Genomic DNA, 26,280 nt, shown 5'->3' with positions numbered 1-26,280 from the left:
GCTTAATTCACATTTAGACAGTTTTCAGCATGAAGAAATGAATTCCTCAACACAGGACACCTCAGTTAGCCTCTCTGCCAATTCCTGCCATTTTTCCTGATTCTTAACTTGGGTAAAGCAGAACAAGTTCAATCTATCTTCTTTTTTTTAATTTGAAAATTTTTATTTAATTAGTTAATTTAGAATATTTTCCCATGGTTGCATGAATCATATTCTTTCCCTCCTCTCCTCCCTCTACTCCCCCCCCCCCCGTAGCCAATGAGCAATTCCACTGGGTTTTACATATGTCATTGATCAAGACCTATTTCCATATTATTGACATTTCCAACAGGGTGATGGTTTATATCCCCAGTCATATCCCCATCGACCCATGTGATCAAGCAGTTGTTTTTCTTCTGTGTTTCCACTCCCACAGTTCTTCCTCTGGATGTGGATATCTTCTTTCTCATAAGTCCCTCAGAATTGTCCTGGATCATTGCATTGCTGCTAGTAGAGAAGTCCATTACATTCATCAATCTACCTTCTATATGATAACACTTCAAATCCTTATGTATATTTCCCCTACTTCCCCTAAGTGTTCTCTAGACACAAAGCTCCCAATTGCTTCAACTAATCTTCATAAGGCAATCACTCAAGGTCTTCTACCACCCTGTTCATTTTAGTAAGCCAAACGTAGTCATTTTAATTAAACAGCTTTCGGTTTCTGGCATTTTCATTGCTGCTGGGGTCATTATGGAGATTGTTTTCCTGCCTTTTCTTACTTAAAAAAAAACAAAACAAAACCTTACTTTCCATCTTAGAATTAATACGGAGGAGTTCCATGGAGACTGGAACAACCTCCAGGAAGTGATGCAGAGCGAGAGGAGCAGAACCAAGAGAACATTGTACACAGAGACTGATACACTGTGGTATAATCGAACGTAATGGACTTCTCCATTAGGGGCGGTGTAATGTCCCTGAACAATTTGCAGGGATCCAGGAGAAAAAAACACTATTCATAAGCAAAGGATAAACTATGGGAGTGGAAACATCGAGGAAAAGCAACTGCCTGACTACAGCGGTTGAGGGGACATGACAGAGGAGAGACTCTAAATGAACACTCTAATGCAAATATTAACAACATAGCAATGGGTTCAAATCAAGAACACATGTAATTCCCAGTGGATTTACGTGTTGGCTATAGGGGGTGGGGGGGAGGAAAAGAAAATGATCTATGTCTTTAATGAATAATGCTTGGAAATGATCAAATAAAATAAAAAAAAAGAATTAATACGAAGTATTGGTTCCAGGGCAAAAAAAAAAACCCTTACTTTCCATCTTAGAATTAATATGAAGTATTGATTCCAAGGCAAAAGAGTGGTAAAGGCTAGGCAACTGGAGTTAAGTGTCTTGCCCAGGATCACATAGCTACGAGGTATCCGTCTAGCTGCCCCTGGTTACTTTGTTCTGAATCAGTTAATATGTTTCTATATGATTCCCTGAATTTTTTGCATTTATTTACTGGCCATATGTTTTATTTTTTATTACTTTCTGATCTATAAAGCTTTTAGTGTTTTTGTTTTATGCACAAATCATCTATATATAGTTTCATTTGTTAAATCTACGTGATGCTAAAATACATATATGTACATGTATATTTCATGTTTCCAACCAATGCCATAAGCCTTTCAAAAGTAACTTCTCTAGCAGTTTATTCAATTGGTTAGTTTCCTTTTTGTTTATCTTTCTGTTAAATTTACATAGCTCGGAGATGAGAATATTAAAATATCCTATAATTATTACGTTTTTGTGATTTAGTTATCTTTTTCTTCATGAGTTTGTTTCCTTGTCTATGGCAAAGCAATCAATAATGCAATTTCCATTCCTTGACATTTTAAACTTTTATTTTTGTTTCAGTTGGCAGCATGATTGCAACTCAATTTGTTCCTAAAATCACCTAATGTCTATTGAACATTATAGCCTCTTATTTTCATTCTGCAAGTGTCTTTATTTTTATGTGTTTCTTGTACATAATAAAATGTTCGATTTTTAATTATTTCCATTTTGTTGCTCTTTTTGTTTGATTAAATTAATATATCCATATTTAAGGTTATTTTGTTAGGCTTACATATTTCTCTATTCATTTGTTTTGGATTGATTTTTTAAACCTTTACCTTCTTAGTATTAATTCTTTTTTTTTTTAAACCTTGCCTTCTTAGAATCACTTTGTATTAAACTCTTACCTTATGTCTTGGAATCAACACTATGTATTGGCTCTAAGGCAGAATAGCTGTAAGGGCTGGGCAATGGGGGTTAAGTGACCTGCCCAAAGCAGTCTTAGTATCAATTCTAAGACAGAAGAGGAACAAAGACTATGCAATCAGGGTTAAATGACTTGCCCAGGGTCAAATAATTAGGAAGGGTCTGAGGTCAAATTTGAACTTAGATCCTCCCAACTATAGGCCTGGTGCTCTACCCACTGTGCTATCTAGGTGCCTCTGAACTGATTTTTAATAGTTTTCTTTGTTAAGCAAGCATTTGGTCCTTATGATTAATGTCATCTGCAGTAATTTGATACTTCTCTTCCCATAATCTTTCTCTGCCCTGAGTCTGCCTACTTGCCTTTTCCTAAGTTCCTCAACTTTGCCCAAATGGTTAATTCCTTTCTTTCTCTTATTTATTTATTTATTCATTCACTCATTCATTCATTCATTCATTTGTTTATTAATTAATTCATTCATTTATTCATTCATTTGTTTACTTGTTTGTTTATTTGTTTAATTATTTATATTTCCTTGATTCTTTTTTCCTACCCAGCTAGGTGTGTGACTCAAAATTTTTCTTCCTACTCTAACCAAAAATCTTAGTCTGGACTCCCATCCTCTCTAGGTTGTAAACTCATCAAGGACAAAGATTGTTTCAAAGTTTTGTTTTTTAATTTCCATATCCCAAGGATCTAGCACAGGGCTTGGCTTTCTAGAGATGCTTAATAAAGATTTGTCTACCAAATGACTAAGTTCCTTATTTTATTTCTTCATTTCCAAGAAGAAAGCTACTAACTTTATCCTCTCCATTTTTCTTCCCTTATTGACTCCAAATTCTGATCTCCTGTTCATGGGCAAAGATGCCAACTTATCTGTCCCTTCTTTAATCTCTTTCCCTCATAAGGGGAGAACTTCTGCGGTACCCACCGGGAACTTCTTTTCGATCTCATTTTGATGTCATTGCCTCTGTAGAGCTCATCTCCTCCTACCTTTGCTTTACCTGCTGTGCCGCACTCAGAAATGTCAGTTTATGAAGGAAGCAATTTCAGATGGAAATTGTGTTGGGTGATGATATTAATTCTGTGTCCTGAGTCATGAGGTCCAATCTTACCGTGATCACTTACTGTCTTTCTGGTTTCATGCCACTCCTTCTCCCTCTACATCAATCCCCACACATGCTGCCCATCCTAGGTTCTGGCTGCCCTTTATGTAGATTAAAAATTAATATCCAAAATATTCCAAGCATTATATTTAATAAGATTTATTAAATAATAAATTGAAGCAAAAAAGAAAATAAAAGGCTAGAGAAACAGAGAGAGCTCACTTAGCCACACAAGTGGGAAAAAGAGAGAGAGAAAAAGAGAGAGAGAGAGTGGGGAAAATACCCAACTATATATACACATAACAAATGTAAACATGAAGACGAAAGGGAAAAGGATTCTGGGAGATGAAGTCAAATGTACAAGATTTTCTAATTACGCACCTTGGAGATTTAGACACCCCCTCTTCTACAGGGAACTTCAGTCCTAGGAATAATAAACCTTTTCTTGGAGCAGATAGTCTCCTAATTTGCAAATTTCCCTGGGAAAAATACCAAATCAAACAAAACATTATAAGGCTCCCATTTCTTACCACAGGCATACACTTCTCCACATGGGAACATTCTTTAGTCCTATCATTCTGATTCTCTCCTCCCACCCACCCCCACTCCCATTTATCCACTGCATTGATTTTGTTCTATTCTGCCATAGTTCCTCCTCTTTGCCTCCATGAAAGGGAATTTTTATTCCCTTTGTCTGTTTTAAGTTAATCAATCAAGAACTTAAAGTGCCCCTACTTAACACTTAGTAAGTCACTAAAAAAAAAAAGTTCACACCCCCAAAGGCCACAAGCACTGCCCCCCTTGGGCAGTGCTAGGAAAATTGGGAGACTATGATTGGTTCCTGTGAAGGGGGAGAGAGACAAGAAGTGATGTGGGAAAAGGGCTATAAAAGGCAAGACTGAGAAGAATGTTTTTCCTTCCTTTGCTCTTCAGGGAGTGCTCTCTCTCTCTGTCTCTCTCTGTCTCTCTGTCTCTGTCTCTGTCTCTGTCTCTGTCTCTGTCTCTGTCTCTGTCTCTGTCTCTCTCTGTCTCTCTGTCTCTGTCTCTCTGTCTGTCTCTCTGTCTCTCTGTCACTCTCTGTCTCTCTGTCACTCTCTGTCTCTCTGTCTCTCTCTGTCTCTCTGTCTCTCTTTGTCTCTCTGTCTCTCTCTCTCTGTCTCTGTCTCTGTCTCCCCTCTCCCCCTCTCCTCTTTGGAGTTTGGCTTCCTGATTAGGACCTTGGATTCTGGTGAGATTTGCTTTTGCATTTGCATTAGCGGTCTGGAGACACTAGGATTAGGACTTAGGGTATTTGTAGCTAGGTGATTTTTTTCTACCTCTTTCCTATATTTCCTACTTTAATATCTCTACATTGTTATAAATAAAAGCTTTATTTTTTAAACCCTTACCTTCCATCTTGGGGGTCAATACTGTGTATTGGCTCCAAGGCAGAAGAATGGTAAGGGCTAGGCAATGGGGGTCAAGTGACTTGCCCAGGGTCACACAGCTGGGAAGTGTCTGAGGCCAGATTTGAACCTAGGACCTCCCGTTTCTAGGCCTAGCTCTCAATCCACTGAGCTACCCAGCTCCCCCCTAAATAAAAGCTTCTAACAGTCATTTTGACTTAAGAAGTTATTTTTTTTTTATGAAAGGTGACCACAATAATTTTTAAAAATTCTTATATTTGTTAAACTGGTTTTTAATTATTACACCTCCAATCATTGTCAGTCTTGACCCCTGTCAAATAGGACTGACCATCATGTTGAGAGATTTGAGAAAACACTAGGCTTTCTTTGCTAATGTAGGAAGGAGGCAAGCATGCATCACGTCTCCATTCTAATTCGTTGTAGCCCTTGATTTCTTTGTTCTCGTTCCAATAACTTCTCCCTAAGACATTCCATTTCTCCAAAATACACACCACTTTCTGCAGGAGCTTCTCTGGCTCCTCTATGTGCTAGTACCTTTCCCTCTAAAGTTAACTGGGACCTACTTGGTTCATATCTTAGCTAGGTGGAGCAATGGATAGAGTGCCAAGCCTGGAGTCAGGTAATCTTCCTGAGTTCAAATCTGGCTCCTTACTAGCAATGTGACCCTGGGCAAGTCACTTAATTCTGTGTCCCTCAGTTTCCTCATTTATAAAAAGAGCTGGAGAAGGAAATGGCAAACTATTTCAGTATCTATCACACCCAGTGAGACACAACTGAAAAATGACTGAAATGTCTCTTCTATTAGAATGTAAGAAAACACCTCCCTCCCCCCATATCCCTACTTCTCTCTACAGTGCTCTTAATGCTTTTTGATTGATTGATTGATTGATTCCCTTATAGGAGAGCTTTCAGCTTCTGGACCTTTCCTTCTACTTATTATTGAAGGTCCCTGACATCTCTAAACCAGTCGTTTTTCGCTTATTTTATTTTATTTTCTTTTCTTAACCAATTACAAGTAATAAAAATCCACAGTTTTCCAAAGTTGTATAATCCAAACTGTCTCCCTTCCTCCTTTCCCTACCCCCTCCCAGATCTGGGGTATACCATGTGTTATCATGCAAAATATATTTCCCTCTTGATAGTTCCTTTTTGTTCTCCCTTTTATCTATCAGTTCGAGGTGTTTTTTTTTAAACAATTCTTTTCTTCTGAGAGAATTAATTTTATTGTTGTTACTTTTCTTCCCTTATTAGAGTCTTTGAAGATGGATATTTTGCACAGCTCTGTCTTATTTTATTTTTGCAGGAAGGCCTCAAATATCTCTCTTGTTGTATGGCCATCTTTCTCATTGATGACTGTGTTCATCTTTTTAGGATATGATATTTTGGTTTGCAGGTTACGTCTTTGCTTTTTTAGGATGTCCAATTCCATTCTTTTCTCTGTCTTCCTGTGGTTCTGGCATAATGCTAGGTTCTTAGGATTGCTGCTTTGTTCTTAACAAACTGTCTTTTATACTAGGCCCTTCTTTTTATTTATCTCCTTGAAATCACAGAATGTAGCTCTTCCCCACTCCTCCCAGAAGATGCTCTCTGCATTGCCATCCTCTCTAGTACTGGGCCTTCTCTCCTGTTCCCTAATGTAGTAAGCAAGAAAAGGAAGAATAGGCCTATTTCTTGCTTCTTCCTCCCACTTCTGGAACTTCACCCTATGCCCATCAGCCAACAACTTCTTTTGAGACTTACTCTCTGCTGACTTATCACTCTATCCAGGTCCCAGGAGCAATTATTTATTATCATCCAGGTCACTGTTCTTCCTTTTCCAACCAATCAAGCAGTACACAGTTTTCTTCATTCACATTCTCCTTCACTAGCTTAAATCTACCCCTGGGGACTTAAATACATGTGCTGACATCCCCTTGCTGGCCTGCTATTTCACCAAACTTCTTAATTTCCATAACCTATAGCCAGTGATGGTGAACCTTTTAGCAACAAAGTGCCTAAAATGCATATATGAGTACCCCATCTTATCCCAGACAGAGGAGGGCAGAAGGTCTCCCATTGAACTGCTGGGCAGAGGTAATCTTCCCGAGTTCAAATCTTGCTCCTTACTACAATGTGACCCTGGGCAAGACATTTAACTTTGTGTCTCTCAGTTTCCTCATTTGTAAAAAGAGCTGGAGAAGGAAATGGAAAACTACTCCAGTATCTGTCATGCAGAGTAAGACACAACTGAAAAATAACTGAAATACTTGTGATGAGAGAATTATTCTCAGGCATGGGTGGAAATGGGGAGGAGAGCAGCCCCTCCTCCAGTAGGCGTGCCATAGGTTCGCCAACACAGTCCTATACTCTTTACTATATTTGGGCTACACAAAAGCATGATCATACCTATAAATTAATTCACACACAAGCTTTCTACCTCCCCAAAGCCAAACTCTGAAATTCCTCTATCTGACAATAAGTTCTTGCCTTTCCACATTTCCCTGTGCTCAACCCCTTCTAAATTTATTCTCTGTAATCATCTCGACCTTCAGTCACTTGACTTCCTTGCTTTCCCAGTTCAACGACCCCTAATCTTGTCTCACTTTTCTCCCTTCAAAATCTTGATACCACAGTTAACCAAATCAAGTTTTCCACTTCCTCTGCCCTGTAATCTCTTGCCCCTTTCTTCTGACTCCACTCATCTCTTTCGCTTTTATCCCATCCACTCCAATCCAGTATCACCTCCCCCCCCCCCATCATTTGCTTTCTCCACTCTTACTCATGAGCTGTTAAACACTCCTAGAGGAAGTCACACAACTGCACTTACCGTAAACACTCAAGATCCCCATTAGTTCATCTCAGCCAAGCCTTCATTGCAGGAAGGCAATCCATTTACTCTTTCCCAAGTGAATCCGATGGAACCTCTCACAGTAAATCTATCTAACCCATAAAGATTTGCTTATTTTTAAAAGAATATATTTTAGTGCCTGCATTTTGCTATAACTCGTTTCTTTGGCAATCCCGTTTCTTTATTTGGTCCATTTAAAAACATGGTTCTGAGAAGAGATTCCCTTCGTGGGCTCCCCAGACTGATTTGCCAAGGAGGGGTCAATGACTCAGGAAAGAAGAACCCCAGCCCAAGTGAATTTTCCTAGCCTGCATTTCCCCACCGTATCCACAAGAATAGCCTGAGAGGCTTTATTGAAAAGCTTTTCTAAAATCCTGATAAACTCTGTCGACCACATACCTCTGATCTGCCATTTTGTAGATCAAGCAAGGAAATAATTTAAGTCTGGTAAGACCTGCTCTTGAAGAAGCCTGAGTGGCTTAGTAACCACCGTTTCTTTTTCAAGATGGTCATCCATCCTCTCTTTAATAAGCCATTGTGGAATTTTTCTGGGAATCAAAGTCAAATTCAATGGCCCTTAGTTTGCAGACTCAATTCTCTTCTCTCTTTTGAAAACTGGAACAAGCGCTGCCTCTCTCTAGTTCTTTAGTACCTCTTGTTCTCTGCTGTCTTTCAAACATACCTGACGGTGGTTCTGAAATCCCATCTGCCAGTTCTTTCAGGACTCAAGGATGTGGGTCAGCTGGCGCAGACGAATTGAAATCATCAAGGACAACTACTACTCACTAGCTTCCCATTTATCTTGGGCTTCAATTCCTCATTAGCTATTGGTTAGGTTTTTTTCAGAGCAAATTCCAGTTGATTTGGGTTAGTCTGAACCTCTGATTTTCTACCTGGAGAAACTGAGGCTCAGAGCAGTGCAGGGACTTGCTCACAGCCATACAAATACTAAGTAGCAGAGTACACAACCAAATATACATCCTCTGGCTCCAAATATACAGTTTTGGGAGTTTCCTTCAAGCAAAACAGAAGAAGAGGCAAGAGCAAAAGGAGAGAACTTAGAATATCTTTTATTATTAATATATTATGCTACAAAAATATTTTGACAAAATAACATTAATAACATCTTTTTTCCCTCTTCATTTCATTACATTCTTTAGGAAATTCTTCACAAAACTTCAAAGGAGGAGTGTGGGAGGGAGAAAACCCACCCAGTTGCTTTGGAACCATTTCAAACTCATCAGTCAGGAGGTGCTATTGCCGAGGGATGCCCACAGACTGGGAGGGTCAGCAGAGGTTCAGGCACCCCATCGGAAGAGGACAAAGGGCAGGCACATTTCTGGGGAACCAGCGTGGAGCCTCCCTAAAGCCCCTGAGTCAGCCTCTTCCCAAATACCTGGAGGCCCAGAAGGTCAGAGAGCCATACCTGATCTCTCCTTAGAATGGGCAACCACCCAGCCTGCCAAGAGCCCTCTTGCCCCTCTGAAGAGAACTCAGCCCGTGCTTTCTAGGAAAGAATGCTCATGAGCCGATGAATGGATTGATTGGTTGTTGGGGTCCCTCCCTGCCCCCATGCATTAACAATTTCTACCAATGAAAAAAAATACCCCTCCACCCCCCAACATTCCCAGGCTTTGGCTGAAAACACTGATCACACCTTTCTGACGCGTCAGTTTTTAACTAGTACTTTGGGAAGGGCTTCCATTTCGAGGCTCTCACTTCGTTATCCCAATAACTCCTTACAGCGACTACCCCATTTTGACAGGTGGAATAAACTGAGCCCGGGGAGATGAAGTCAAATCCTTTGATTTAGCATGAGAAAGGACCTGGAGATCGTCTAGTCTGACTTCTTACTTCACATGAGTTTTGCCCAAAGTCAAGTCATGGCCAACTGGAGGTCACAGATACGAACAGACTCCAAATCTCCTTATGCAACGATCAGAGACTCTTCTCAACATTCAAATCATCATTGTTGACCCAGGCTAGCCAATAAGCTATTTCCGACAACAGTTGGAGCCTCATTTTCCCCATCTGTAAAATGAGGAAATTGAGATGAGATGGTCTCTAGAACCTTCCACGGTCCATCGTCTAAACCCCTCCCAGCTCTGACTTCCTCTATTCCTTTCTCTGTCCCCCTGGTTCCTCCTGGCTCTGACATGCCATGCTCTTTCTATCTTCTGACATCCCTGACAACTCTCAATTCGATAACCCGGAACAACCAGAAATTCCAGAGGTGGAGGACCAGAGGAGGTGCGTCCAACTGGAAAAGACCAGGTCCTGGCTGCATCCGCTCACCATGTCCACCATGACTGTCAGCTTGATGAGATCAGCTCTGGAATGACTGAGGAGGGTAGAGGGGAATGGGGTGGAGCTGGGTCCGGAGTCACGAGTCTCATCTGCACATGGAGCCATCACACGTGTTAACATCACATTTCGTGTGGACATGTGTTTGTGATTCCAAGAACTCGCCATTTATCCTCAAACTCTTGTCTCGAAGCCAGTTTCTTCTAGCTTTCAGTCCCAGATCCGCAGCACCGGGAAAAAGACTGGGGAGCTGAAAGAGTTTCATCTGAGGTGTTCCCCGAGGTGCTGACTGCAAGGTTGTTAGCATCCCGAAGGGCTTCCTCGAGGAAAGTCTTTGGATGGAACCCTTCTCACTTCATCTGGGAAAAGATGGACCTGCCCATCCCTCGCAGCTGGCAAGAACACAGGGTTCTGGGGCATCTAGGTGGCTCAAAGGATAGAGAGCCAGGACTAGAGAGGGGAGGTCCTGGGTTCAAATCTAATCTCAGACAATGCCTGTGTGACCCTGGGCAAGTCACTTACCCCCTTTTGCCTAGCCCTCACCACTGTTCTGCCTTGGAACCAATACTTAGTATTGATTCCAAGACAGAAGGGAAGGGTCTAAAAAGAAAGCACAAAGACATCCCAACTGGAACAGGGAAGAGAGGAGAAGGAATGTAGGGAGTTCATGGCAGCCATAGTGAAGGACTCTAGAGAAGCAGGCAGACTAGGCTGGACAAGCATCAGTTCAAGGATTTGAGGATATTAAAGCAGAAGGAAACAAGTCTATGGGGGAGCAGGAGAACTTTGGCTTCAAATGCTAAAGGATTTTGTGGGGAAGGATTATTCTTGTTCTGCTTGACCCAAGAAGACACAAGCAATTGGGGAAGATGCACAGAAACAAATTTAGATGATCCACAAGGAAAATCTTCCTTACCATTAGAGCTATTCAAGTGTGGAATGGCCCACCTTGGCAGGTAATGAGTTCCCTGTCACTCAGAGCCTTCATATAAAGGATGGACACCCGCTTAGCTGAGAGTTTACCAAGAGGCTTCTCACTCAGATGCAGGTTCCTTTTGGAATCAGAGGTCATAGGTTGACTCTAGGATGGAAGCCTCTGGAGGGCAGGACCTTGATTTATTTATTTTTTAACTTTTCTCGAGTGCTTAGCCCAGGGTCTGACACGCAATAGAAGCTTAATCCATACTTGTGGACTGCCTGACCAGAAGAGTCCTCTGAGGAGCACCCTGGGGGAGCCTCATCTATATGAGGAATGAATGAGCATCAATTAAACGCTTACAGTGTACAAAATCCTGTGCTCACACTAAGGGTAGGCTGGTCCTCGTTCTCCAAGAGCTCATCTTTGACTTCAGGGCTGATGGGATCTTCATTGGTTCTTTCCAAAACATGAAATGGAAAATAAAGCTGAAAAAAATGAGTCAGGCTACGGCCCTACCCAGGCCTGGGCACACAGGATGCTTGAGGCCACTCTCTGCCCATGGACTGTCTGCGCCAACGCTTTCTTTCCTACAGAGCCAAAGCCACGCTCCCCAGAGGCGGCAGCGGGCATGTTGGAGGGAAGTCTGGTCTGTGTGTTTCTAATTCCTTTACACTTATCTCATCAGAATCCTGTTTTGCAAGCTCTGTTTGATGTCCAACAAGCCTTCGGAGCCCCCTTCCTAAGCTGGCTAAGCCCCTTTCTTGCACCAGTCGGAAGTGTCTTCTTTGCCAAGAAGAAGCCAGCCAGGATGCCGGGGTTTCAGGTTCCATCGCTGGTGTGGGGACCTGGAGGGCCGAGCGGACCCTCCGGAGAGGCGTCCATTCTCCCCTGCCTTGCCTCAGCCCAGCTGCCTGAAATGAAGCCTCTTGAAAAGAGGTCCCAGGAGGACTCGTTCCTGCACGAAGAGGGGCCTGAGGGCGGAGCCCAGCTCCCACAGAGCAGCATCTGGTCCCGAGCTCGGAGATAGTCGGGCGATGAGACTGAAGGGAGCCACAGGAGCTTGTCATCACCATCCCGGGAACAGTTAGTCCCGAGCTGGTCACTTCTTGGCCAGAGACTCCGCCTGGAGGTAATAACTTCACAGGAGACCCAGAGCTGGAAAGGACCCCAGACACACTCCAGTCCAATCCTTTCATCTTAGAGGGGCGGGAAAAGAGACCTTGAGCCGGGGAAAATGACTGGCTCAAGGTCCTACCACTTTTAAGCAGAATCCAGAAGTGACAGAATTTAACCCCAAGATCCGAGGGCACAGCAATCTGGAACGGCTGGGGAATTTGGAGTCAGAAAACCTGGGTTCGAGGGTCAGCTTGCCATCCTGGACAGAGCCCTTGTCCTCTCTAGACCTTGATTCCTTCCTCTGTAAAGGGGTGGCGGTGCTGGGAGCAGAGGGAACTAAGTCATGTCCAAGCTTGGGGTGAATGGTCCCCTGGCTCTGGATTCAGTTGTTTCCAGGATGCCGCCTTGGCTCTTGAAAAAGAGCACGCAAGTGAGAGACCAAGATTCTTCGAGGCTCTTGGCTGCTGGGTCCAAAGAGGAATGGCTCGCTCTCCAGTGTAGTGAACCCCGCTTTCCTTCAAGGAGGATTGTTCATCGAGGAAACCATTGTAAGGGTTGTTGCTCAGAGTCACACCGCTGGGGTCCTTCCGGCTCAGAGAACGTCTCCGATTCCTGTCTAGTGGTGTCTTGCCCAACCCCAATGGCAGCATCTTCTCCATATCGCTCCAGAGATCTCTTCCGGACACTTGTCACTGCTGTGGAGGTCCAGAGTGGAACCTGGGAAAGCAACCTTGACAGAGTCCAGAAACAGAAGCAGCCCTTCTCTTCTCTCCTCTTCTCTTTAAATGAGGCTATTTCTCCCCCCAAATGTGAACTCTTCCTCCAGGAAGCCTCCCTGAACACTCTCGATGTTCCTAAGCTGAGCTTAGCTCGTTCAGGCACAAATATTGTGGGGATTCAGGAAAGATCTCAGGTGATAGACAGGCTGGCTGACTCGGGGGCCAAGCCTTGTCTGAGCCCCAACTCTTAACTACAGAGTGGACCTGGCCCCGGGTCCCTGGCTCAGTCCTGATCCTATCTGCTTGTGGTCTTTGCCCTTACAAAGCGCACACCTGAATACCTGCTTTGTGCCCATCTGGCCTCACCATCACAGGAGTTCAGAAAGGGATCGGTGCAAGGGCATACCCTGCCCCCTTTCTGGTCCTGTAGGCCGTCCTTTCCCTCTGACTCCAACAACAGGATAAAATTTGAATCGCCATCATGACCAAGTAGAAATGGTCCAAGAAAGCCCTGGGTTCAAATCCTGACCTATGGACAACTTCCTTACCCTCTCTGGTCTAAGATGTTTGCCATATTGGAGATTCCTTCGGGCTCTAAATCCCAGAAACCCCTACAGTAAGATTAACTTGTCCAATTAACCCCAAACCTGATGAGTTATAATATCACGAGGAGAGCCCCAGAATTCTTCCTCGCTTACTAAGAGACCTAAGATAAAGTCCTGTCCCTCCAGGGGCCTCAGTTTTCCACTCTGTAAAATAAAGAAATCGGAGAGGGTGATCTCTAAGTGTCCTTACATCTCTAAATCCTATGAAAGTCTTTCTTTGGGTGATTTTAGGTAAGTCACTTCAGGTCACTGGGCCTCAGTTTTTCCATCTGTCCAGTGGAGATAATATTATTCCTCTTCCTTCTCTCCCAGGGTTTCCTTCAGAGACATTTCTCCTCTTTCTCCTGACCTGTGTTTTGGTCTCTTTTCTCATATTCTTTTCCTTTGTAAGCTTGTACAAACCCCTTCTCCCCCCGCACCTCGATCCTCATCCCTGACAAATGATGGGACCTCGGAGCTCTCCTCTAACTCTGGGGCTTCCCCCTTCCTTGATGACCACCTTCCTGCCTCACTGCCGCACGAAGGAGCATCACTTGTATGCTTTGGTCAATCATTTTCCAGGGGGTCCCAGGTGAATTCAAAAGTGAATTCAGTGCCTGCTCTGGGCATTCACAATAGCAGCATATGCATGAGCAAAGATCCTCCCAGGGATGGGGCAAGGCACCCTTGCCCACCCCTCTGAGCCTGCTGGGAGTAGCTATTCCTCAGGGCGAGGGGTTGAGGGGCTCCCAGTTCTTACATTCATCCTCCCAGACTTCTGGATGAAACCATGCATCATCTGAGTTTGTCACCCCAGCTCCCACAGAAGGTGGGCCATCGCTTCAATCCTCTAGTCCCTGGGGGTGATAGGGGTGGCCAGTGGGGGCAGGGAATGCCAATGGCGAGTCCCCTTGCCCAGTCTACAGCTTGCTCTGGACTCTTAGGGAGGAAGGCATTAAAGTCACAGATAGGAAATATTAATTTAGCTAGGTGGTTGGCAATACAGTTTAATAAGTGTATTATTAACCTATACATCATAAAAATAAGTTTATCATAGAATAAATATGTTTTCTTTAAAAACATGGACAAATATATTACAAAACGAGCCCCATAGTACTAGGGGAAATTAAGATCCTTCTACAAAAAGAAGATGTAAGTCGGCATCACGAGAAAGCTTTTAGTGTTTCCCAGAAATGTGTCAAGCCCTCCCCAGGAGGCTAGAGTCCTCTCGGGAGCCTGGGAGACATCCCCAGGGGCTCCCGAGAGGCAGGGGAGGGTATCCACACCCTCAGAATCAATTCATAAATTACCAGGGTCTCTCCTCCAGTTTTTACCCCGGGGGTCCATGGAAGTCAGGATGGCCCCAGGATGTGCGGGAAGATGGCGCCAGCTGTGATGAGAAAGACGAGAGTCAGGGGAGAGGCGGCGACTGGGGCAGAGCTCCTGGAGGGCCCTGGGGGTTCCGGTGGGGCTGGCGGTGGCCGATGCTCCAGCTGTTTGGCGAACCTAATGGGAGGCTTGGCGGTGTCATAGCTGTCGGTGGCCTTGGATGGGGAAGGCACTGTGGTTGTGCTAGAAAGAAAAGGAAACACACCTTTAGCTCTTTCGGTGACTGTCTGACCTGGCCAGGGCACCCATCTCTGTGTAGGAAAAGCTCCCTCCCATCTCGCGCTCCGCCAGCCCTTGGAGATTCCATAACACTGCCTATTAGGATGGGTGGGAAAGTGTTGGGGGTGGAGGTAAGGGGAGATGCAGATGGCATGGGAAAGAGTTCACTTATTCATTCTACCGCCACCAGTGAAGGCAGTGGTTACCCTAGTCCGGTATATCGTGCTTGGAAGTTTGCATCTTATTTGACCGATACAACTTAGGAAGATAAGTGTTCTGGATTCCAGACCCAGCACTCTATCCACGGGCCACTTCATTGCCTATGAACAGAGTTACACAGCTGGGATTGAAGCTCACATCTCTCATGATCTTGGCTCTATCAGGCTTTTCACTGCATGCTGCCTCTAAAACAACCAACTGTGCAACTAAAGAAGCAATTATTTAAACATCCAACCTTCAAACCAGCCACCCAACTACTCTTCTAATCAATCCTACAACCATACAAACAAAACCATTTGTCCATTCATCCAACCATCTATCCCTCCCATCCATCCATCCATCCATCCATTCATTCATCTAAACAACCAACCAACCAACCAATCACCTGACCAACTAACTAAAATTCTAGCCAAATAACTTTTCATCTAAACAACAAACCAAAAAGTCATCCAGTTAATCATCTGGCCAACTAACTGAAAAGATAACCAAGAAACTATCCATTTAATCAACAAGCCAACCAATCAATAATCCTACCAAACAAGAGATCAACTATCTCATGAACTAACAAGTCAATATATCATCTATTCCTCCAACAACTATCCAGCCAGGAGGTACTCCATCCAACCAATCAACTATCCTCAACTATCCTAACACACTATCCATCCAACCAATCAACTATCCTCAACTATCCTAACACACTATCCATCCAACCAATCAACTATCCTCAACTATCCTAACACACTATCCATCCAATAAACCAACCAACTAATCAATCAACCATCCTATTAAACAAGCAATCAATTATCTCACAAACCAACCAACCAATATATCATCCATCTATCCATCTATCCAACCAACAAATCAATCAACTAACCAACTAGCCTCAACTATCCTAACAATCTATCCATCCAACCAATAAACCGACCAACCTATCAATGAAGGCTATTCTCCTTCCAACCAATCAACTCTCTACAGCTATTATATGACATACTCTCCATCCAACTAACCAACTAACCAACCAACCAACCAATCAACCAATCATCCTACTATAAGAATTTAAATGTAGGTTTTATGCTTAATATGGGAATTCTAAAGTAATATTGTGGTCGCCAATTTAAAAATATTACAGCTTAAGTCAAAATGACCTTTAGCAGCTTATTTACAAAGAGGTGGAAAGAGTGAAGGTGAAAAATGCAGATCAAGAGACAGAAAGTGCTGCCTACCTACAAAATACCCTAAGTTTAATCCTAATGTCTCCAGCCCGCAAATGTGAATCTGAAAGAGAATCTCCCCAGAATCTAAAGTCCTAATGAGGAAGCTAAAATCCAAAACGCCAGGAGACCCTGAAGAATCAACCAAGAACCTTCAGTGCCCACGAGGCTAAAACTATGCAGGATCCAAGGAAAGAGTCTCCTCCTTCAGGCTGGCAGACCAATGCAGAGAGAGCCACTGAATTCTCAAGCTGGACTTTTAAAAGCAGTTTTCTCGATGTCACTTCCTGTCACGCCCCCACTTTATGGTTACCAATCAGTCTTTCAATTTGCCCAGCACTGCTGGGGGTGGGGAGGACAGTGGCCTCTGCAATTGTCACCCACTCTAGCAAGTGACTTGTGAACTCTCATACTTAGTGAGTGGTAAGGTACTAAGTAGGGGTACTTAAGTTTTTGACTGATTAAATTAAAAGTTGCTGATTGATAGACAGTTTGATTCACTCTTCACACCACTAAACAAGAGATCAACCAGCCAACATATCATCCATCCATCCATCCAACCACCTAATGAAGCAACCCACCAGCTGATCATCCATCCATCTATCTACAATTATCCTAACAAACTATCCATCCAACTGATCAACCAACCAATTAATCAATGATATTGTGGAAAGAATTCTTGATGTGGAGTCAGAAGGCTTGAGTTCAAGTCCCGTTCTGCTATTTACTCATGATGGGGACTTGTGTCACCTCTATGTTTCCCTTTATGTTCGTTCATTTTTTAATAGAAATAATATTTTCTTTTGCTCCCTAGTCACAGGATTTATAAGGAAGGGGTTATATGGAGTAATGGATATAATATACCTTAAAACTACAAGGGGCTAAATCTATGTAAATCATTACAATTCTGCAGTTTCTGGGTGGTTCACTGATTAGCACACCAGTCCTAGCATCAGAAAGAATCTTCCTGAATTCAAATCCAGCTTTGGACATTTACTAGTTGTATGACCCTGGGCAAGTCCTTTAACCATGTTTGCCTCAGCTTTCTCATCTATAAAATGAGTTGGAGAAGATGGGGTTCACATCTGGCTTCAGATTCTGCCTAGCTGTGTGACCCTGGGCAAGTCACTTAACCCTGTTTGCCTAACCTTTACCCTTCTGTCTTAGAGTTGTTTCTAGGACACAAAATAAGAATTTTTAAAAATCCTTTGCTAACTGAGTGGAGGAGGGGTTAGAGGAAAGGGAGACGAAGTAAGGAGAAGGCTATCAAAATAGTCCAGCAAGAGGTGATGAAGACTTACAATATGGCGGTAGTTTGAGTGGAGAAAAGAAGATAAATAGATACACACACAGACTCACATATATGTATGTATGTATATACATCTATTTATATACAAGAGATGGTATAAAATGAAAAGCAGGATTTGGTAATCAGTGAGCCATGGGGAGGAGATGACATGATGACGGGTTGGGGGGACTGGGAAGAAAATGGTGGTGCCCTTGATGGTGATGGGAAAATCCAGAAGAAAGCATGGTTTCAGGGGGAAGAGAACGTCTTCTTTTAGACATCCTGAGTTTGAGATGGCTAAAGGACATCCAGTCTGCGATGTCCAAAAGGCAGGAGGTGATAAGGGACTGGAGCGTAGAAGAAAGTCTAGGGCTGGATTTGGGGGTCAGGATGGCCATCCCACCATCTCTAGTTTGATTCAATGCACAATTCATTCACTGTTGATTGCTCTAAGACTGTTTTCTTTTGAGGTAAAAACAGTACAGTAAAAAGGACATCATCTTTGGAGTCAGAGGGCCTGGGTTCGATTCCTAATGTACCTATTTATGCGACTTTAGGCAATCGCTTCATCCCTCTAGGCCTCAGTTTCCCCCCTCTGTAAAATGAGGGGATTGGAATAAATGATCCCTTTAGAGTTCTTCTAGCTTCCAATATATGATCTTTAGATTTTAGAAACAGCCTCATCTCTGCAGCACCAGGAGGTTGGCAGGGAAGGGCCGAGCTCCCTGCTCCAGGAGGCCTTTCCTGACCCATCCCTACTTGCCCCCACCCTGAAGTCATCTTGGGTATTTACTTGGCTCCCTGGGGACGGGAAGCCAGAACCGGGCACCCTGGCAGTGCTTAGTAAAGATGAAGACGGGCCGCCTGATTCACTGGCACGGCATTCTCTCCTCGCCACAGCTCTGTTCAGGAGGGCAGTGACTATCCTGCCCATGGCCAAGACGAATAAACTGAGGCTCAGAGGGAGGACGGATCCTGGAGCCAGCCCAGCCCTGACATCCCCTGCTCCGTGTTCTCTGACTCTCGTCAGGCTCGCGCAGTTGTTCCAATCCATAGCAGAACCTGGACACGCTCCAAGCCCAGGCCTCGGAGCTTTAAGGAGACCCGTTGGGGCTCCCGGCTCACGTGGGCTCCATCGGGGCCCCAGACCCCCATGGACAGTGGCCGAATGATAGCGCCTTGGCCCCCGGGCCCTTTGAAGTCTCTCCTCGGAGGGCTCCCCCTCCCCATCTAATGAGTTAAAGATGTGTGACTCCTCTCTGATCTGGCCCCAGCCATGCCTTCCGCCTGATTGGAATCAGCTTGCCAGGAAGAGAAACAGCGTGTCATCCTCTCCAGGAGAATGTGTTGGTGTGTATGTGTGTGCGTGCGTGTGTGCACGCCTGTGAGCAAGCGCGCACGCTCGCGTGAATGGCCGAGGGAGAGGATGAGCACCAGATCAGAGGGAGGGAACGCTTTCTAGACAGACAGTGGAGACGCGCCATGGCTCGAGAGAAGTGAACGGCCTCGCTGGGTGGTGGGAGGGAGGCTGTGGGTGGTCTGAGCCCAGTCTGAAGTCATCCCCTGCACGGAAATATGTCCTTGGCACGGGTTTTCCTGGGAAGATCAGGCCTCCGATCTGGGCTCGGCGCTTTGAAATCATAATCTCTGAGGAGGAGAGGCCTGGGACGGCGGCACGGCCAGCCTCTACCTGAGTGCGCATCCTTCCTGGAACATGCCACCGGAGGACCCATCCGGCCTCTGTCCTAAAGCCTCTAGTGATGGACGCCGCCATGATTGTGGCCGCTCAAGGCAACATGTGGAGTCAGAGGGCTCAGGGTGGCATCCCATTTATTTCACCTACTTGCCTGACCATAGCTAATCATTTCATCCCCCGCTGGCCTCAGTTTCCCCTTCTGTAAAATGAGGAGGTTGGAATAAATGATTTCTTTAGAGATTTCCTAGCTCCGAATCCAACATCCCAGGATTTTTAACAACAATAAGCATTTTACACATATTGTGTCAGGTATTACCTCACAAGGACCTTGGGGGATAGAGAATGTTCTCCCAGATAGGACAGAGATGAAGTCACTTGCCCAGAGTTCCACAGGACACCTTTTTCTCCCCGATCTTCCTTGGATTCTCACATGCACACATGTACATACGTGTGTTTAGGTATGCGTTATAAACATACTTATCTATACTCGTGAAGGAAGTGGCAAACCACTCCAGTAGCTTTGCCAAGAAAACCTCAAAAGTGGGCATGACTAAAATGACTGAACAATAAACATATTTATGTAGACACCCATGAACATATGTGTGTATGTATGTGACAGGTATGTGAAAGGATCCTACTATAGCATATCCAGTAAGTGGCTGTCTACCCTCCGCTTAAAGGCCTTCAGCTTCCTGAGGTGGTCCACTTTGAGATCACTGGAATCATTGGGAGGGGCGACTAGGTGGCACAGTGGATAAAGTGTTGACCCTGAAGTCGGAGATGTTCATCTTCTGGAGTTCCAATCTGGTCTCAGACACTACCTAGCTGTGTGACCCGGGGGAAGTCACTTAACCCTATTTGCCTCAGTTTCCCTATCTGTAAAATGAGCTGGAGAAGGAAATGGCAACCACTCAAGTATCTTTGCCAAGAAAATCCCAAATAGGCTTATGAAGAGTCTGACAGACATGACTGAAAAATAATTGAACAATTGTTGGGAAGTTTTTCCTGACATTCATTTACAAATTCACCTCTACTCAACTTCTACTTATTGTCCCTGGTGCTGTCTCTGGGGACAAATGGAACAAGTAGAGTATCTTTGACAAGGTAGTCCTTCAAATCCTCAAATGCAGTAATCATGCATCCCCTTCTCCTCCTTCAGCCTTCATCCCCACCAAAGTCTTCCCTTTACCAGGTTAAATGGGTCTAGTTCTATCAACTGATCTTTATGTGCCATAGACTCCAGGTTCCCTTCCTCTGGACCTTCTCCACTTGATTGACGTCCTTCCATTGTGTCTAGAACTGAATACAGTCCTCCAGATGAGCTTGGACGAGGGCAGAGTCCAATGGGACTTCAGTGACTCAATCATCAGTTTTTCCATCCTTTGACCTTTACCAACATACTGTCATGCTTCCCCCCTCTGGTGCCACCTTAACATAGATGGCGACCACTTCCCGGAATACCCAAGCAGAACCACTGTCCAGGAATGGGTCTCATCCCAAATGTGTCCCCTTGTGTTAGGACTTCAAGTTCCTCTCATGTGTTGCCTAAACTTTGGGCATTAGTAAATAGGCACTTGAGGTCATTAATTTGATGAATGGCTCCTCGCTTGGATTTTATCTTCTGTAAATTTGTGGTCATCCCAGTTATTCTCCTTTCTTCTTGATGAGTACTTTCTGCTGGACTCAGGAAACAAGGCCGACCAAAGAAAAGATTCAAGGATCAGCTAAAGTCCAGCTTGAAGTGGGCTGGCATGACACCAAAGCAACTAGAACGCGCTGCCTCTGTCAGAAGCAGCTAGCGAGCCCACATTCACCATGCCGCCACCACCTTTGAAGATGAGCGATGCCAACATCTTGCCGCTGCGCGTGAACGCCGACACCAGACCACACCTGCACCTCCCATAACAACGGGCATCCCAGGCCCCATGTGCCACAGACTGTGCGCCTCAGCCTTTGGACTCCAAAGCCACATGAGGGTACATCAACAGATGATAATGCACAAAGACAATCGTCATTCTCAGTCACCGAGAGACTACCACTACTACTATCTAACTTGAGAAGACAGAGGCAGTTTTCCCCCTCCCCTGCCCTTTTTAGTTTGAAGCCCTCTTGATCCGCTTTGCAAGACGTCTGACAAAAACATTCTGATCAGACTTTGTTAGGGATGCTCCGTCTCTGGCCAGGAACCTGTCAACCTTCCATATGATCCAGAAATCCAAATCTCAATGTCAGACGCCACCTTCTTGGCTAGCTGCTCACTTCCATCTATTCTGGAGGTTTGCTGTTTATATCTAATTATTTACATGTTGCTCTCCCCATTTGAACATGAGCTCCCCGAAGGCAACTATTGGTTTTGCCTTTCTTTCTACTGTGGGGAGAGAGACAAGCACCTCGGCACAGAGCCAGATATGAAGTGAACACTTAATAAATGGCTTGTTATTAATTGACATATAGCTGCCTCAGTACCCCAAGCAGTGAAGCACCAACTAGCACTGCTTTTCAATGCTTTCTCCTTTGATGGGACACTGGGGACTTCTCATTTGAGTTTCTGTAGCTTCAGTTTGAGACAAAGAGAAGTCACTGGACTTGTCTCAGCCTTGTTTCTTGAAACTAATTGTAAGTTTTTGTATCTCAGCTTCAAGCTAAAACTTTTGAGAGTCAATTGGTTTTTCGAAGTCAAAACTTTTTAAAACTAATTTCTTCCAACCTCAACCCACTCTATCATTTTACATAATTCTCCATTTATTCCATTTACCTTTTCTTGCTGACTTTGGCTTGTTTTGCTATCTACATTCCCCTTCTTGAGTTTACCTATGTGAATTTCACGCCATAGTTTCCCATATTCCTCTTCAATCCAGGGCAGCTGGGTGGTACAGTGGATCGAGCACCAGGCCTGGCGTCAGGAAAACTCATCTTTGTGAGATTGCCTGACACATACTAGCTGTGTGATCCTGGACAGTACTTAAATCTGTTTGCCTCAGTTTCCTCATCTATAAAATGAGCTGGAGAAGGAAGGAAATGGCAAACCACTCCAGTATCTTTGCCAAGAAAAACCCAAATAGGGTCACAAAGAATTGGACACGACTGAACAACTCCTCAGTCCATTTCTGTTCTCCTTAATTGTCCTCGACCTTATTTCCTTTATAGCTCAGAAGTAGGTTCTGGACCAACCTTGAGTTTGTTCTCCTTCCAATTTCCTTCAATTTCTCCTCCCCAAATTTGACTCAACTACTTCACTAGGCCAAACCCATTAATACTACCTACATGATTTCTTTCTGAGAGAGAGAGAGAGATGGAGAGAGAGAGGAAGGGAGAGAGACAAGCAGAAAGAGAGAGAGATGGAGAGAGAGAGGAAGGGAGAAGCAGAGAGAGATGGAGAGAGGGAGGGGGAGGAAAGAGAGTAGATGGAGAGTGAGGGAGGGAGAGAAAAGAGAGAGAAAGAGAGAGAGGAAGGGAAAGAGACAAGCAGAAAGAGAGAGAGATGGAGAGAAGGGAGGGAGAGAAAAGAGAGATGGAGAGAGAGAGGAAGGGAGAGAGACAAGCAGAAAGAGAGAGAGATGGAGAAAAGGGGAGGGAAAGAAAAGAGAGAGATGGAGAGAGAGAGGAAGGGAGAAGCAGAGAGAGATGGAGAGAGGGAGGGAGAGGAAAGAGAGTAGATGGAGAGCGAGGGAGGGAGAGAAAAGAGAGAGAAAGAGAGAGAGGAAGGGAAAGAGACAAGCAGAAAGAGAGAGATGGAGAAAAGGGGAGGGAAAGAAAAGAGAGAGATGGAGAGAGAGAAGAAGGGAGAAGGAGAGATGGAGAGAGGGAGGGAGAGGAAAGAGAGTAGATGGAGAGTGAGGGAGGGAGAGGAAAGAGAGAGATAGAGAGGAAGGGAGAGAGACAAGCAGAAAGAGAGAGAGATGGAGAGAAGGGAGGGAGAGAAAAGAGAGAGAAATGGAGAGAGAGAGGAAGGGAGAGAGAAGCAGAGAGAGATGGAGAGATGGAGAGAGATAGAGAGCTGGAGAGAGAGGAAGGGAGAGAGAAGCAGAGAGAGATGGAGAGAGATAGAGAGCTGGAGAGAGAGGAAGGGAGAGAGAAGCAGAGAGAGATGGAGAGAGATAGAGAGCTGGAGAGAGAGGAAGGGAGAGAGAAGCAGAGAGAGATGGAGAGAGATAGAGAGCTGGAGAGAGAGGAAGGGAGAGAGAAGCAGAGAGAGATGGAGAGAGATAGAGAGCTGGAGAGAGAGGAAGGGAGAGAGAAGCAGAGAGAGATGGAGAGAGATAGAGAGCTGGAGAGAGAGGAAGGGAGAGAGAAGCAGAAAGAGAGAGAGAGAGAGAGAGAGAGAGAGAGAGAGAGAGAGAGAGAGAGAGAGAGAGAGAGAGAGAGAGAGAGAGAGAGAGAACATTTATCTTTTCTTCTATTCTTACCAAAGCTGGAAACAGAATTTTAGGTCCCCCTGTGCTCTGCCCCTCTCTGTTTAAAATTTCTTCCAATTCTACCATTTTCTGCTGTAAGACCCTTCTCCTCTCTAATGCTCCTGTCTAAGGCCCCTCCCAGCTCTGCCATTCCCTGTTCTAAGGCCCTTCTCAGCTTGAACATTCTCCATGCTAAGGTCTCTCCCAGCTCTGACATTCCCCGTCCTAAGGTCTATCCCCAGCCCAGACATTCCTCGTTCCTTTTTCAAAGGGCTTTATTCTCCTCTGACATCCTATAATTCTAAATTCTACCCACATGTGAGCTATTATTAGAAAGAGAAGAGAAGATCCAGCCCAGGGACCTCAGAATTCCCCACTCTAAGAAGAGGCCACTTTCCTTTGAGCAGTTGGAGACGAGCCGTCGCCCTCCTCCTTTAGGGAGAGGCAATTAAGTAGGGAAGGAGGCATCTGGACCAGAGCTCCAGGAGCCTGCAGGAGAACATCTGGGAGTGAAAGCTTCGAGCTGGGGCCCGGTAAGGCTGCGGCCTTCCCCCAGGAGCCCGGAGGGACAAGGGCCATGTGTTTCCTGGCCTCCCTCCCTTTCTCCCTGGGTCCCCAGGCCTCTTGGGTTTTTCCCAGGCCCAGGGAGGCACACAGAAGCTGGCTTCAGGGCCTGGGAGCCCTTTCCCCAACATAGCACTTTCACTACATTGCAAAATCAGCTGGCCGCTGGATGGCCAAAGCTCCCAGAGCTGTCTGTGATGACAAACACGGAGACTAAGACTACAGAGAAGATGGACGGGGCCGGTTCTGTTGATGACATCATCAGAGCACTGATGACCTATCAAAGAGGTGATGACATCATCATGGCCATCGTGACGCAGGGCTTCTCTGGGAACTCTAGAGGGAGGATGCCCCTGGCAAGGACCCTTCTAGGAGCAGGTGACTCCCATCAGGTGCTGAGGGACTGTGCGGTAGGGTTTGGGGAAGTGGGCAGGTTGCACATTTTTCCAACTTTCACTCGTATCCAATCCATCCCCAAGTGGATTCCTCCCATCCGCCATGTTTTCTGCCCCTTCCCACCCAGAGTGCTGAGCTGCACCTCATGGCCTGCCTCCAAATCCCTGCTTGGCTGGGGTCTTGCTTTGAGCTCTTGCAGTACCCTCGGGTCCTTTGACCAGCTTCTGATTCTCTTCTCTCATTGCCACATAATTTGCACCAGAGGGGCCACCCACTTGGGAGACATTAAGAGGAGTGACTGCCTTCTCTCTCCTCCTCCCATCTGTTCACTGTGTGGGAACTCTGAGCTCTTCCTGAGCCTCGGAGTGATGGGAAGGCCCTGGACCTCTCTCCCGTCCCCCGTTGGAGCGTCTGCTCTTTGAAGCCAAGAGCTCTTTGTTTCTGCGGTGCCTGGAACTCTGTTGAGGCTTCATAAATGCTTGTTTGTTGGGTGACACAACCTTAGAAAAGTCCCAAAGCCCTCTGTGCCTCCATTTCCTTAGATGTTAAATTGTTGTTGCTTCATCATTTTTTAGTCGTGTCCAATCCTTTTGTGACCCCATTTGGGGTTTCTTGGCAAAGATGCTAGAGTAGTTGGCCACTCCCTTCTCCAGTTCATTTTACAGAGGAGGAAACTGAGGCAAACAGAGTTAAGTGACTTGCCAGGATCACACAGATAGGAAGTGTCTGAGGCTGGATTTGAACTCAAGTCTTTCTGACTCCAGATGTGGCAATGTATCACTTAGCTATCCCCAGGTGTTAAATAGGAAGGGGAATAAGAAAGGGATTCCTTTAGGGAATGGGATGGATCTTAGTATCTTCTGATTACTTGGTCCTCCAGGATGAGACTAGAGTCAGGGCTCAGGCTGGGACCAGGTTCAGCCTCACTCTGAGGCCAGGAAACAGATCTCAGTCCACATGAGGTTCACACCTCGGACTTTGGTCTTGTTTTCCCCCGAGCTCTCCTACTGGAAGCGGCCCAGATGAGGCAGAATCACACCTCCAAATCTGGTAGGGAAGGGTGGTTCCCTTCCCTCTCCCAGCCCCTGCCGGTCCCTGCCAGGCTCCCAGGATCCTGCGGTGACCCTCCGTTCCTCTGTAACCACTGGGCTGCCCTTAAATATACAATTTCATTTTCTTTCACACTGGTTAATGAACAGAAAAGAAAAAAAACACACCAGAGAAAAACCGACATAAAAATTCCTTCCTGGCCCCCCGCCCAGCTCTTGGGGCCTGGGGGAGGCAGGCTGAAGCTTAACTGTTTCCCAGCTGCCCATGAGAGAAGCTGCTCCTCGCTCGCCTACAGATGGAATGAGCTATCTGGAGGGCCACTGAGGTACCAGGTTCTGCCTCCTTCACCCCTCCAGAGGGTGCAGGCTCCAGTTTGGGGCAGGGGGTAGTGGTAGTGGTGGAAACATCAGAGAGAGAGAGAGAGAGAGAGAGAGAGAGAGAGAGAGAGAGAGAGAGAGAGAGAGAGAGAGAGAGAGAAGAGAGAGAGAGAGAGAGAGAGAGAGAGACAGAGACAGAGAGACAGAGAGAGAGAGAGAGGGAGAGACAGAGAGAAAGACAGAGACAGAGAGAGAGACAGAGACAGAGAGACAGAGACAGAGAGAGAGACAGAGACAGAGAGACAGAGACAGAGACA

The 26,280-nt window shown here is 45.3% G+C and overlaps 1 protein-coding gene across 1 annotated transcript in view; it reads right to left on the bottom strand.

Annotated features, from left to right (window-relative positions):
• Positions 1-8,630: 8,630 nt before the first annotated feature.
• TRABD2B (TraB domain containing 2B) overlaps positions 8,631-26,280 on the bottom strand; it is a 245,552-nt gene continuing 227,902 nt past the window's right edge. The window contains exon 7 of the mRNA XM_056815180.1: positions 8,631-14,792. The gene's annotated coding sequence lies outside the window, so the exon portion shown is untranslated. The remainder of the gene's footprint in view (positions 14,793-26,280) is intronic.

Source organism: Monodelphis domestica, chromosome 2 (assembly GCF_027887165.1).
Source record: "Monodelphis domestica isolate mMonDom1 chromosome 2, mMonDom1.pri, whole genome shotgun sequence".
Taxonomy (NCBI): domain Eukaryota; kingdom Metazoa; phylum Chordata; class Mammalia; order Didelphimorphia; family Didelphidae; genus Monodelphis; species Monodelphis domestica.
This window is presented reverse-complemented; position numbering and strand designations above follow the sequence as displayed.